Genomic DNA, 13,945 nt, shown 5'->3' on the forward strand with positions numbered 1-13,945 from the left:
GCAGAAAACAAGTATCTCGTTTTAAAAGCAAAATGTTTCACTTGCGACCTTCTAATTTTGACCACTGGTGGTTCATCGCTGTCATCCTTGTTTCTCTTAGCAACCTTTCTGACATGGTCCTTCCAGGTATGAACAATAACCGTTTTTATGAAGCACTACTGATGCTTGCTCACCTTGAGAATCCAAAATAGCCTGCATTCCATGACTGGTCTCATCGTCATCCCGCTCTTTCACACTGAATCCTTTTCTTGATTCCTCGTAGCTTGAATGTTTGTGGTGGTCCAGACCTGCTGCAGGTTGGGACGAGGCACTTCTCATCATCAACAGCTGAATCAGTCATCCGGAACTCGACTGCCGCAGAGAAAAACTGAATTAAAAATTAGAACGTGGAATTAACACTTTTCATTCCACACCAGACACACACTTTTCACCAGATTACACACTTTTCATTACATACCACTCTTACTAATGCACCATCTTGTGTGCTGACTTTGCGGGTAGGGTATTCCCATTAGGAAGAAAGTTGCATACATCCATGTCAGATTTGGCTAGAATATGAATCCGTGTCAAATTCCCCTAAATTTGAGCCTAATTTGAAGTCTCCATGACAATTTTGAAAATTTTACCTCTGCGACCCCCCAGGTATTTTTGGACGCATCTTTGATTTATGCAAATTACGAAAGTTGCCCAAGGATATCGTAAGGGCAACCAAACTGAATTTGTTCTAGGACCCCATATGAGTACAAATCAACAAAAAAAAACCTCATTGGATAGAACATTTCTAGGTTGGGTATTGAATACATAGGAACGTCAAACCGACTATAGGACGGGTACCGTTGCTTGTAGACCTAATGAGAGAAAGCAAGCAACTCCAACGAAACGGTTGATAAAGGAACGGCTCGCTTGGCAAGCGCTAGCAAGCTGATTGGCAACGGAACACACCCTCAGCTCGACATGATGACTCATGAAGCTCGATATGAACAAGACAAGACAAGGCAGCTAAATGTCACCATTTTCTATATACACGCCTTGTGGGCACGGTAGAGTAGTTCGCTGTAGTTATTTTTTTCACCTTTCTTTTTAATTTACGCTTTTATTCTTCCACAGGTAGCAAATGTATCTTTGTCATTGTTTTACTGTTTAATGCTTCAACATCAATATTAAAACCTTGTTTGAATTAAAACAAATATAAATAAATATATATATATAGTGTCGTATTCTTCGCTAATCGTTGCTTTATCTTATCGTGGCTCCTGTTTTATGAGAGCATTTATTTTAATGAGTAGTGGCTATAAAAGGGGAAAAAATCCCGATCATGAACAGTATGATTATTAAAGGGAACTAAATGAAGGGTGTGCCCTGGTAAGTGGTATGGTTGAGGCTCGATTGAGAGGAGACAGAATTTAATAATTTTCATGAGGAAGAGCTCGTTTTCCCAAGCGGGAAGATCCGATTTGCGGTTTTCAGGTTCAAGCGGAGCATGAGAGGTTAAAAGCGGGAGAGGAAGGTATCATGGTGCAGGAGAAATAACAACGGTAAGTGAAAAAGACAGCAGCGTGTGGTTATTGTCTTTTTTGTGAAGATAATTTGAAACCTTAACATCGTGTTTGATGTGTATACAACCACGTGATCCCGTTCCATGATGCAGCACGACAGGCCCATTAACACAGGAAGTCGTTTAATAATAATAACAATAGTCAATATAATATATAAATAGGTAATTTGCAAGGGCCTTCGTCTTCGACACAGTAAAATTAAAGGCCATCCGGCCTATTAAAGTGTGTATTACTATTAGTATTATTACCAACCTCTGGAGGGGGTGGCGATTTGGAGCCGGGGAAGCCAGGAGACGAGGGTTTGGAGCACATGTGCAGCGGGTGGGGGGGAGGGCTGGAGTGCTGGGTGGGTCTGGAGTGCTGGGTGGGTGGGGGGGGGGGGGTCTGGAGTGCTGGGTGGGTGGGGGGGGGGGTCTGGAGTGCTGGGTGGGTGGGGGGGGGGGGTCTGGAGTGCTGGGGGGGGGGGGGGGGTCTGGAGTGCTGGGTGGGGGGGGGGTCTGGAGTGCTGGGTGGAGGGGGGGGTCTGGAGTGCTGGGTGGGGGGGGGGGGGTCTGGAGTGCTGGGTGGGGGGGGGGGGGGGTCTGGAGTGCTGGGTGGGGGGGGGGTCTGGAGTGCTGGGTGGGGGGGGGGGGGGTCTGGAGTGCTGGGTGGGGGGGGGGGGTCTGGAGTGCTGGGTGGGGGGGGGGGTCTGGAGTGCTGGGTGGGGGGGGGGGGTCTGGAGTGCTGGGTGGGGGGGGGGAGGGTCTGGAGTGCTGGGTGGGGGGGGGTCTGGAGTGCTGGGTGGGGGGGGGGGTCTGGAGTGCTGGGTGGAGGGGGGGGTCTGGAGTGCTGGGTGGGGGGGGGGGGGGTCTGGAGTGCTGGGTGGGGGGGGGGGGGTCTGGAGTGCTGGGTGGGGGGGGGGTCTGGAGTGCTGGGTGGGGGGGGGGGTCTGGAGTGCTGGGTGGGGGGGGGGGGTCTGGAGTGCTGGGTGGGGGGGGGGGGGTCTGGAGTGCTGGGTGGGGGGGGGGGGAGGGTCTGGAGTGCTGGGTGGGGGGGGGTCTGGAGTGCTGGGTGGGTCGGGAGTGCTGGGTGGGGGGGGGGGTCTGGAGTGCTGGGTGGGGGGGGGGGGGGTCTGGAGTGTTGGGTGGGTGGGGGGGGGGTCTGGAGTGTTGGGTGGGTGGGGGGGGGGTCTGGAGTGTTGGGTGGGTGGGGGGGGGGTCTGGAGTGTTGGGTGGGGGGGGGGGGGTCTGGAGTGTTGGGTGGGGGGGGGGGGTCTGGAGTGGTGGGTGGGGGGGGGGGGTCTGGAGTGTTGGGTGGGTGGGGGGGGGTCTGGAGTGCTGGGTGGGGGGGTTTGGAGTGCTGGGTGGGGGGGTCTGGAGTGCTGGGTGGGGGGGTCTGGAGTGCTGGGGGGGGGGGGGTCTGGAGTGCTGGGTGGGGGGGTCTGGAGTGCTGGGGGGGGGTCTGGAGTGCTGGGTGGGTGGGGGGGGGGTCTGGAATGCTGGGTGGGTGGGTGGGGGGGGGGGTCTGGAGTGCTGGGTGGGTGGGGGGGGGGTCTGGAGTGCTGGGTGGGTGGGGGGGGGGTCTGGAGTGCTGGGTGGGTGGGGGGGGGGGGGTCTGGAGTGCTGGGTGGGGGGGGGGTCTGGAGTGCTGGGTGGGGGGGGGTCTGGAGTGCTGGGTGGGGGGGGGTCTGGAGTGCTGGGTGGGGGGGGGGTCTGGAGTGCTGGGTGGGGGGGGGGGTCTGGAGTGCTGGGTGGGGGGGGGGAGGGTCTGGAGTGCTGGGTGGGGGGGGGGGGGTCTGGAGTGCTGGGTGGGTCGGGAGTGCTGGGTGGGGGGGGGGGGGTCTGGAGTGCTGGGTGGGGGGGGGGTCTGGAGTGTTGGGTGGGTGGGGGGGGGGTCTGGAGTGTTGGGTGGGGGGGGGGTCTGGAGTGTTGGGTGGGGGGGGGTCTGGAGTGTTGGGTGGGGGGGGGGGGTCTGGAGTGGTGGGTGGGGGGGGTCTGGAGTGTTGGGTGGGTGGGGGGGGGTCTGGAGTGCTGGGTGGGGGGGGGTGGGGGGTCTGGAGTGCTGGGGGGGGGGTCTGGAGTGCTGGGTGGGTGGGGGGGGTCTGGAGTGCTGGGTGGGTGGGGGGGGTCTGGAATGCTGGGTGGGTGGGTGGGGGGGGGGTCTGGAGTGCTGGGTGGGTGGGGGGGGTCTGGAGTGCTGGGTGGGTGGGGGGGGGGGTCTGGAGTGCTGGGTGGGTGGGGGGGGGTCTGGAGTGCTGGGTGGGTGGGGGGGGTCTGGAGTGCTGGGTGGGTGGGGGGGGGGGGGTCTGGAGTGCTGGGTGGGTGGGGGGGGGGTCTGGAGTGCTGGGTGGGTGGGGGGGGGGTCTGGAGTGCTGGGTGGGTGGGGGGGGGGTCTGGAGTGCTGGGTGGGTGGGGGGGGGTCTGGAGTGCTGGGTGGGTGGGGGGGGTCTGGAGTGCTGGGTGGGTCTGGAGCGTTGGGTGGGGGGTCTGGAGCGTTGGGTGGGGGGTCTGGCGCAGGGTGGGTAGGGGGGGGGTTCTGGAGCACTGGGTGGGGGGGGGGGTTCTGGAGCACTGGGTGGGGGGGGGGGGGTTCTGGAGCACTGGGTGGGGGGGGGGTCTGGAGCGCCGAGTGGGGGGGTCTGGAGCGTTGGGTGGGGGGTCTGGAGCGTTGGGTGGGGGGTCTGGAGCGTTGGGTGGGGGGTCTGGAGCGTTGGGTGGGGGGTCTGGAGCGTTGGGTGGGGGGTCTGGAGCGTTGGGTGGGGGGTCTGGAGCGTTGGGTGGGGGGGTCTGGAGCGTTGGGTGGGGGGTCTGGAGCGTTGGGTGGGGGGTCTGGAGCGTTGGGTGGGGGGTCTGGAGCGTTGGGTGGGGGGTCAGGAGCATTGGGTGGGGGGTCTGGAGCGTTGGGTGGGGGGTCTGGAGCGTTGGGTGGGGGGGGGTCTGGAGCGTTGGGTGGGGGGTCTGGAGCGTTGGGTGGGGGGTTTGGAGCGTTGGGTGGGGGGTTTGGAGCGTTGGGTGGGTGGTTTGGAGCGTTGGGTGGGGGGTTTGGAGCGCTGGGGGGGGGGGTGGGGGGTTGGAGTGCTGGGTGGGGGGAGTGGTGGTTCAGAGCACTGTGGGGTGGGGGTCTGCAACACCGGGGGAGGAGGGGGTGGGTGTGGCGAGTGTTTGGAGCACTGATCCCCCAGACTCAGATCAACGAGTGTTCGTTCTTGAGGCAGAGGTTGACAAAGCATCCAATGGAATACATTTTCAGCGGTTGCTTGGGGTGCAGCAGAGCTTTAGAACCAGTTGTAATGACAGTGTTTGTGTTTGAATAACCCAGGTATGTGTAATGCACAGTGTAGTTTACAATGCAAGGTATGCATGTTTTGCTGGTAATATCAGATGGTTCGTGCATGGTTCTACAATGCCATATGTTATGAGGATTGTGAAATGATAATACAGCACATGAAACACTGGCAAGGAAGGTAAACCTGTTCAGGTAAAGTTTCAAGTCGATAGTTTGAAAGTGAGATCACTTAGCTGGGTTGACTGACATGGCCAAATTTATGACCTGTCATTCCAATTCCATTGTGGCTTTTGTGATAGATCTCCATATCTATAGATGATCAAGTTTCCCCAGTTCTCTGTGGAACGTTTTCGACTTTTCGTGTTGTTTTCAAACTGTTGATTTTGCTTTCTTCTGTTGTTGGCCTCATCATAGTTCCCCCCCCCCCCCTTATCTGTTGTATTTGGAGCTTATTATGAGCAGCTAATGGTTCTAGCCCATTATTTCTGACTAGCCGAAACCCGTGGAACATCCACGGAAGGGAGGATGTGGTGTATGGATAGAGTGTACCATTATGGATGGCATAGGGGATTTGCTTGTCAGAGTAAGAGTTAGGAAGAAAGATCAATTTTCACTTGTGCAAAAATGCTACTCACAATTACATCGCCTGTGCGTCGGCCTGTGATTGAGCCAGAGAGTTGGCCTGTGAGTCAACTTCCTTTCCAATGTCTGCAAGAATTGAAATACTGATTGTGAATGTGTAAAATTATATGAAAGAAGAACATGCATATCAATAGACGATGCCAGCGAAAAGGAGAGCAGCTGTCAATAGAAAAGGATGTCTGACATCAATTTGACATTATTGCACAGGAAATGACAAACAAAGAAACAGTTAATTTCCATCGGGTAACATTACGATGAGAGATCAGCCGATACCTTTATTATGTCCATCAGCATCCATGGCACTTAGAAAAAAAACGCAGCATCAGCCAGCCGCAGCCAACTATCACGTACCGTCTCGAAGTCAATGCCATCCTTTTATCTCTTCGTATTCAAGTACAACTCACTGATCGCAACGTCACTCCATTTAACTTTATTAAAATGACGATAAAGACGTGAAACCCGTGGAACATCCACGGAAGGGATATCGTTCGTCTGTTTTCAGCTCGTTATCTTTCAGCTGCCTTACGTCTCGCCACCTGCTACACCTCTCTGAGTTACGAGGATTTATGCAACGCACCCCGAGTATCGCAACGTCACTCCATTTAACTTTATTAAAATGACGATAAAGACGTTTCCTTATATATCCTAATTTAAAATGTTCAAGGGAATAAAAAGACCATTTGGTTCACACCACCCATCACACCACTCGACTGTCGAATCAGCGGACGGCTCGCACCGCCTTCGCCCAGCAGACGCCAATACGATGGTGTCGTAAGATGGCGTCGTATCGGCCGATAATCGGATGCTTTTGGGTCCCAAAGTCGGCGAATTCAGATTTTTCGAGTATGGCTGTAAGTGATAAACAAAGAGCGCGGTTCGTAGATGGAAAATGCATTAGTGCCGTGGGCATCGGGTCACTGGGTGCGGCGTAAAAGGGATAACAAAGTCGAGTCCTTCCGGTATTATTATATAGATGTTGTATTTCTTTTTAGCCGCGTGTTGCCGCGTCCGAGTCCTTCCGGTATTATTATATAGATGTTGTATTTCTTTTTAGCCGCGTCGCAGACGCTGCTAATAGTGCCCTCTGCTGTTGTTGTTGTTCTTCTTCTTCTTCTTCTTGCAGAGAAGACAAAACCTCAAAGCTCCACCCATTCTGGGAACCATAGCTCCACCCATTGTGGGAGAGGCTTCATATAAACAAATATCCACCATTTTATTAACTCGCATAGCTTTGAGGCCTGTTTTGTAGGCCCGTGGTGTCTTCCTCTCTCACACAGTTTTATTTCAAATCAAATTCGATATATCATTTCATTTTTCACAGTCGCTAACATAGTTTGACTCGGTTGAAAAAAAACGGGAAGAAAATCCGATGAAAGTTGCCCTTTATAGAACAAAATGAATTCTCAAAGGCCTGTAACTTCAAGTCCATTGAGATATATATTTTTTAAATCGCGGCATGGTCAGTCATACACCGCCCGAAATAACAGACGGGAAAATGCCGAGATATATTAAAAATTCGTCCATTTGATGACAATCGTCACGATGAAATATTTAATTTATACGTCGTCACAATAATGTGGAGAGAGGAGCATAGCTTCATTCACGTGTCGCCACATACGGGAAATTGCCGAGATATATATTTTTTAAATCGCAGCATGGTCAGTCATACACCGCCTGAAATAACAGATGGGAAAATGCCGAGATATATTAAAAATTCGTCCATTTGATGACAATCGTCACGATGAAATATTTAATTTATACGTCGTCACAATAATGTGGAGAGAGGAGCATAGCTTCATTCACGTGTCGCCACACACGGGAAATTGCCGAGATATATATTTTTAAAATCGCGGCATGGTCAGTCATACACCGCCTGAAATAACAGACGGGAAAATGCCGAGATGTATTTAAAATTCGTCGCCACACATGGGAAATTGCCGAGATATATTTTCACTTTGCACAAAAATAACATCAAGTAATCGAATCAATAGGAATGTCCTGTACCTATAACATCGACGTTATAGGCACAGCTGCATCTAGTCATTGTGTAACATCGACGCGGCTTTTGTTTTAATTAAAACTTTTTGTACTTGTTTTATTTGTCTGATTCTTTTCTTGAGCTTTGGACTTCTGTTCTCCTTCTTGAATTGTTCTATTTGTCCCGTTTCCTTCCTTTGTTGTTCTCTGCTCCTCCAGTCTGTTTCCATGGTGGTGTTTTGTTTCTGGTCAGATTATCAGATCTATCTTTTGGCGTTGTTTGTCTGTTATTTTCTCTTGGACATACAGTCTACTACTGCAAAACTCACATCGTTAAGTTCTCTCTGATTAGATGATTTGGGGAGCATTTTAGTGACTGCTTGGTTCATTCTCCTTACTTGTATCTTCAGTTATTTGTTCCTTTTTTTTATCCGGTGGAGTTGTGGTCTTTGCCTGGGTGATATTAGTTTGATTTCCTCGATTTTATTAGCCAACTATTTTTAAAATCTATGCTGTTCGTTGTCAACATCCTCTCCCTCTTCGTTCTGTTGTTCATTATTCTCCTCCTCATTGTGATCTATCTTTGTTGGTCTTATTTGTTTTGTTTGCTAAGGTGCTATTTGAGCTGTGATGAGGTCCGATGTCCAATGCTCTGGGGAGACACCTCACTGAACCCACCACTGAAAGACACCACACTGAGAATACAAGCCGTTTAATGATAGAGTACATACACATGTGGGAGAGTGGGATCAGCTCGAATCTGGCTCGGTCCCTTCTCAAATACAACACTCGGTAAGCTTCATTTTATAGGCACGGTGCAGCGCAGCAGAGATAACTATCTCCGCAGGCAGTTCCCCTACAAAGCCGAGTCACGTACGCAATGCACCACATTCGTTACTTGAGGGTCACTCCATTGGAACGTGGAGGTCAGAGGACAGCACCTGTTTCTTGTTGTATCTAAAATAAGCAGAGAGAATGGCGTGATAATGAATCCAACACCGAGTCTCACTCTAAAATAGTGTTTTTACCAAGCCTCAAGGATAAATGTGCAATAATAAGATAAAGCATGGATCCGCAAGTTTCAGAAGGTAATTAGCTGCATGCACTCAAAGTAGAGTGAGTGGAAAAAGAAAACACAGGTATATTCCTTTAACTTTACTCCAACCAACCAACCAACTCCAACAGCTGAGTTAGTAACTTTGAGTTGTTCTTCCTCTGGAGTGGTGGTGCTACAGCATTTGCTATTGTTGATCTTTGATCCAGTTGTAAAGTTTCCAATTTTGTTTCCTGATTCAGTTCTCCAATCTGTTGACCACTCTGTCTCGGTTATTACCTTCGCCAGAGGAGAGGGTATTGCATTTGAGTCTGTTTGTTTTTTAAAAACCTTTTTTGCAAGTATGTTGATCACTCCGGTTTGTGTGTTTGTTTGTTTGTGTGTTTGTTTGTGTGTTTGTTTGTGTGTTTGTGTGTTTGTTTGTCTGCTCACTTATACTTGCCCACAGGTCACAATTTGAAACCGATCTTCACAAAACTTCACCAAATGGTAGAGTTCGTGGGCCGACAAAATCCTATATATTTTTACGGTCAGCATTGGCCAAAGCTCAACCAGATTTTTAAAATTTCTAAAATCCTCAATTTTAATCCGATTGACTTGAAATTTGAATATGATTTACATATCGGCTAACTGAATTCAACCACAAACTATTTTTGAGATCAGCTTCGGCCAAAAGTTCAACAATTTCAGATTTCTAAAATCCTCAATTTTTATCCGATTGACTTGAAATTTTATAGGATTTACAAATCGGCTAACGGAATTCAACCAACAACTATTTTTTAGATCAACAGCGGTCATAAGGTCAAAGGCCAAAGGTCAACCACTTTTTTCTAATTTCTAACATCCTCAATTTTCATCCAATTCACTTGAAATCTGAATAGGATTTGCATATCAGCTTATGTGAAACCAACAATCATCTATTTTTGAGGTCAACAAAGGCCAAAAGGTCAACATAGGCCAAATTTCTAAAATTGTCAATTTTCATCAGATTAACTTAAACTGTGAAGACTATTTGCATATCAGGTCACTGAATTCAACCACTAATTGTTTTCGAGGTCAAAAGGATGCTCTACTGAGTGCCATTCTACTTTGTTCTGTTTTGCCAAGTGTCGCTTTATGAGTGATTTTTCGTCTGTCTGTTTGACCGCACAGAATAAATATGATTTTCTCTGCATCCATTGGTCCGATTGACAGGAAATTTTTTACCATAGGTGCGTCTCCTCCTGTAGCATTTTTTATGATAATTATGACGTCATAGGTCACGTGGTACGGGCGACATCTTGGATTAACCGAAAAACTTTGCACCTCTATATCTCCGAAAGTGCTGCATAGAATTTTTTTTAGACATGCCTCATTGTAAAGAACTCTTCATGGGGAATAAAATATGTTAATGATGACGTAATATACATCATAATTCGATTATGACCTCATAATTCGACAAGTACAAAACTTCATCCGATCAAGATGAAATTTATTGAGCGTCATCTAGAGATAAAATGGTGGAGAAATAAATAATATTGATTTCATCGGTTTCATGGTTCAGCGGCCATATTTGTTTTAACACAATAGCCTTAAAAACCACTAAAATCATCCTGTTGAGGGTCTGCAATCTCTGATTGCTCTCTCTTGTTGTAATTAAACTTGAAATCCCATCTGCTTCTGCTCTCCTCTCTTCCTGTTCCATTTTCTGCGCAACACCAGTAAGCTCTGTCTTTTGCTCCTTTTCTTTTGGAGTTTGTACTCTGGGAATCTCATCCCAAACGTATGTCCTGTATGTATGTTTGTCCATATGTGAACGTATGTCCTGTGTATGTCCATTGTGGCTTTTGTGATAGTTCACGGTCTCTAGGTGAACTATTATTTCTTATTGCCTCATCAGTTTGTTCATCTCTTATTCTGAGTTCCTCCTCTGTGAATATTTTCTGATAGATGAAATTGCTTTACTTTGAATTTAGTGTTGCCCTATTAAAATTAACTTCATCAGCACACATTCTATGGAATATCTGTTCCCAGGTGTTTGCACTTTCTTTTCTCATGCCTGTTCGTCTGGCATACTCCATTGGCCACAATAAGGTCCATTTTTCCTTCTTCATTTTAATTCTCTCTTCTTGGGTCATCCGATTCATGTTTTTAAATGCTTGCTGTCTTACTTTGTTATTTCCTTTATTCTTTCCTGGGTGAAGTATTTCCCTTCACTGATTCTACTGTGTTGAATTTCTTCAATGGAACTTTTGGCCTTGGCTGCCAACTTTGTTTGTTTCAACTGGTTCATGAATCTTTCTCCTTAACCCTTAATCCCCCGTTCTTCATGTGTAGCGTACACTTTGCATTGGAGGACGATTTCCATCTCCTCTGAACTCCAGCTCTGTTTATTTAATCTTATCTGATTTGTCTGGAACATAGTAATTGTTGGTTGTGGGACAGGTGACACCTTCTTAGCTTCTCGCTTTGGTATAGGGCTCGGTCCTATCGTGAGGCAGGGATCACATTCCTCACTGGAGAAGGTGCAGTCATTATCTTTTTCAGCACACATTCTAGCTGCTCTGTGTGGCCGCACTGACTTCGGCTTCAGCCTACGAGGGGTCAGTGGCCCTTTTGTCATTTTCTGTCATTGATTGTCATGGTTTGGAATATTCTTGTTGCAGCCAGCCATTTTGCTTTCCCCAAGAGGCTGTAGGGCCTCGACTGCTTGACAGGAGTTACCAATATCACTCAGGTAGTTGTGCCAAGAACGTATATGCCAGGGTTGTTCATCTGCCTGCTTGCTTTCTCACTGGTTTGTTTTATGCCTTAATAGCTTGCCGTTGCTCGGAATCGCTCACTGGGGAGGTATTCCCAACCAAACCCCTGATCTCATCTGTCTGCTTGCGTGTGTGACGTGGAAGAATTGATTCAACTTTGAAGATGCGGATGTGAGAATTTTTTAATTTTTAAGTGATTCTTCACCATTAATAAATAATGAATGAATGATCGTTTTAAGGCCATTTTTCCCCGCTAGAGTGGGGGTTAGCCTTGTGGGCCCCATGACAATAATGGTTCCCTGTTTGAGGCAATGTTTTTATGGCCGGATGCCCTTCCTGACGCCAACCCTTGGTCACTCTCTTACGATGCGCAGGGATACGGTGTACTTATTCTAAATCGTGGTACACACCGGGATCATTCATCCCAGCAAGCTGGTACTCAATTTGCCGACCTCGGAAGGATGACAGGCTGAGTCAACCCCCCTGGCGTTAATTCAGCGATCGACCGGGATTTGAACCCAGGATCCTAGGATCCCAAGCTGACACCCTAACCGCTAAGCCAACACCAGGCAACGATCTTGTCGGCCGCCTGAGCAGGCCAGTGAAAGTGGGGTGTCCTTGGTCCTCTCTGACTGTGCCTCAATATCAGCACCATGGTCCAACAAAATTTCCACTACGCCGACATGACCGGCTGTGGCGGCGAGGATCAGTGGAGTGAACCCTTTCTTGTCACGGTGTTCAATGTTAGCTCCACGAGCCAACAACACTGTAACCAGTTCTTCATGTCCTCCAGCACATGCCAGTGTCAGGGCTGTGTCATGATTGCTCTCCGTCTGTGCATCGACCTCCAATGGGTGGAATGGGTGTGGTATGGGGGGGTGAGACAATTGGACTGGGAGTTGGGGTCTGCGGCTGGGAGGGCAACGACAACACGCTGTGTGCCGGTGTGTTCGCCACCGTCGATGGGCGGCTACTGGCAGCGGCCATGATGTCACCTAACGTGTCAGTAAGCGATCGTGCCGGGCGTGCCACCATCAAACCCTCTCCAGCATCTCCAAGCACCATCTGCCCACCAAGACTCACGGGGCCAAGCTCGGGTTCAAGAGTGCCCTGAACTGGGGCTTGAGCCCCGGTGCCCACTGCATGGATTGGCACATAGCCAGCCGTCAGTGCCGCCTCTCCTTGGGGCAACATTGCTTCCAGCTGTGGAAGCTGGCTGTACACCGATTCTCCTCCATTTCCTATGCCGCCACCACCTGGCTCGTCACCACTCTCTGGGGCTGCTGTGCGGCACATAAAGCCTGCTGTTGCTGCTGATGGATTTGTTGCTGCATTTGCTGCATTTGCTGCTGTTGTTGGAGCTGCTGCTGCAAGATCTGCTGTTGGAGCTGAAGGTGTTGCTGCTGTTGCTGTAGCTGTTGCTGAAGCTGCTGTAGCCGATGAGCTTTGGCCTCAAAGTACTGCTTTTTCAGGTGCTGCTGTGTTTTATACTGCAACTCCCGCTCAACTCGCTGGAGTTCTTCAAGTATGCACTGCTTCTTCTGGATCTGCTCTTCTCGCGTGTGACTCAGCTCCTCGATCCGCTCTCTTGTCAGCTGCTCAGCTTGTGCCAGCTCCAGTGACTGTAGCTGTGCATTCTTCTCAATAGCTTCCCTAATTCGTTGCTCCAATTCTGTAAGCTTGCCTTGAGCCTCTTCCACAATGCGCTCAGGAGACTGGTGTGCCCGAGCATGTGTATGACAACAGCACCCATCACCAGGGGCACCAGGACTGCCAATTAAACCAGCCGCAGGAGGCCCTGAAGAGCTGAGAGGCAGCATTACAGGTAGTGGCCCATTAGTTTTGGGCTTAGCTTGGGCTTTTCCCCGGACAGACAGTGGCTGGGTGGAGTCTGGGCCTGGTGGTTTGTCGGGCTCCTGGGGAGGCACCACCATGGGAAGGGCTTGCGTGGGCGCACGTGGTGCCTGGCCCTGATCTTGAGGATTCTTCACCATTAAGAGATGGGGCCAAAAACTATATGCAGTGTTTTCAGAAAGTATTCACACCCCTTTGACTTTTTCACATTTTGTTGTGTTGCAGCCTGAATTAAAAATGAATTAAATGTAAAAAAAATTGTCATTGATCTACACATAATATTCCATAATGACAAAGTGAAAACATGTTTTTTTAAATTGCTACAAATATATTGAAAATGAAATACAGAAATGAGTATTCAGCCCCCTGAGTCAATACTTCGTAGAAGCACGTTTGACAGCGATTACAGCTTTGAGTCATCTCGGGTATGTCTGTATCGGCTTTGCACATCTGGATTTGGGGAGTTTCTCCCATTCTTCTTTGCAGATTTATTCAAGCTCTGTCAAGTTGGACGGGGAGTGTCGGTGAACAGCAATCTTCAAGTCTTTCCACAGATTCTCAATTGAATTCAAGTCTGGGCTTGAGCTGGGCCACTCAACGACTTTCTCATTCTTGTTCTGAAGCCATTCCAGTGTTGCTTTGACGGTATGCTTGGGGTCATTGTCCTGTTGGAATGTAATTCTTTAGAGCAGTCTAAGGTCTTTCGCACTCTGAAGCAGGTTCTCCTCAATGATTTACCTGTATTTGGCTGCATTCATCATTCCCTCTATCCTTACAAGTCTCCCAATCCCTGCTGCTGAAAAGCATCACCATAGCATGATGCTGCCACCACCATGCTTCACAGTAGGAATGGTGTT

At 49.3% G+C, this 13,945-nt stretch overlaps 1 protein-coding gene and 1 pseudogene across 3 annotated transcripts in view; one reads left to right on the forward strand and one right to left on the reverse strand.

Moving 5' to 3' along the window:
* Window positions 1-1,184: 1,184 nt before the first annotated feature.
* The window catches only part of B4GALT3 (beta-1,4-galactosyltransferase 3), a 53,977-nt gene continuing 41,216 nt past the window's right edge, over window positions 1,185-13,945 (forward strand). Inside the window, exons 1-2 of one of the 3 annotated variants that reach the window (XM_078782490.1) lie at window positions 1,187-1,535; window positions 13,575-13,733. The gene's annotated coding sequence lies outside the window, so the exon portion shown is untranslated. Of the gene's footprint in view, window positions 1,536-13,574; window positions 13,734-13,945 lie in introns of all 3 variants that reach the window. The other 2 variants (XM_078782481.1, XM_078782495.1) reach the window with 2 other exon arrangements.
* On the reverse strand, window positions 11,576-13,272 carry LOC144889771 (ankyrin repeat domain-containing protein 17-like; annotated as a pseudogene).

The sequence above is a fragment of the Myxine glutinosa genome, chromosome 1 (genome assembly GCF_964187855.1).
Source record: "Myxine glutinosa chromosome 1, kmMyxGlut1.1, whole genome shotgun sequence".
NCBI classification, from domain to species: Eukaryota; Metazoa; Chordata; class Myxini; order Myxiniformes; family Myxinidae; genus Myxine; species Myxine glutinosa.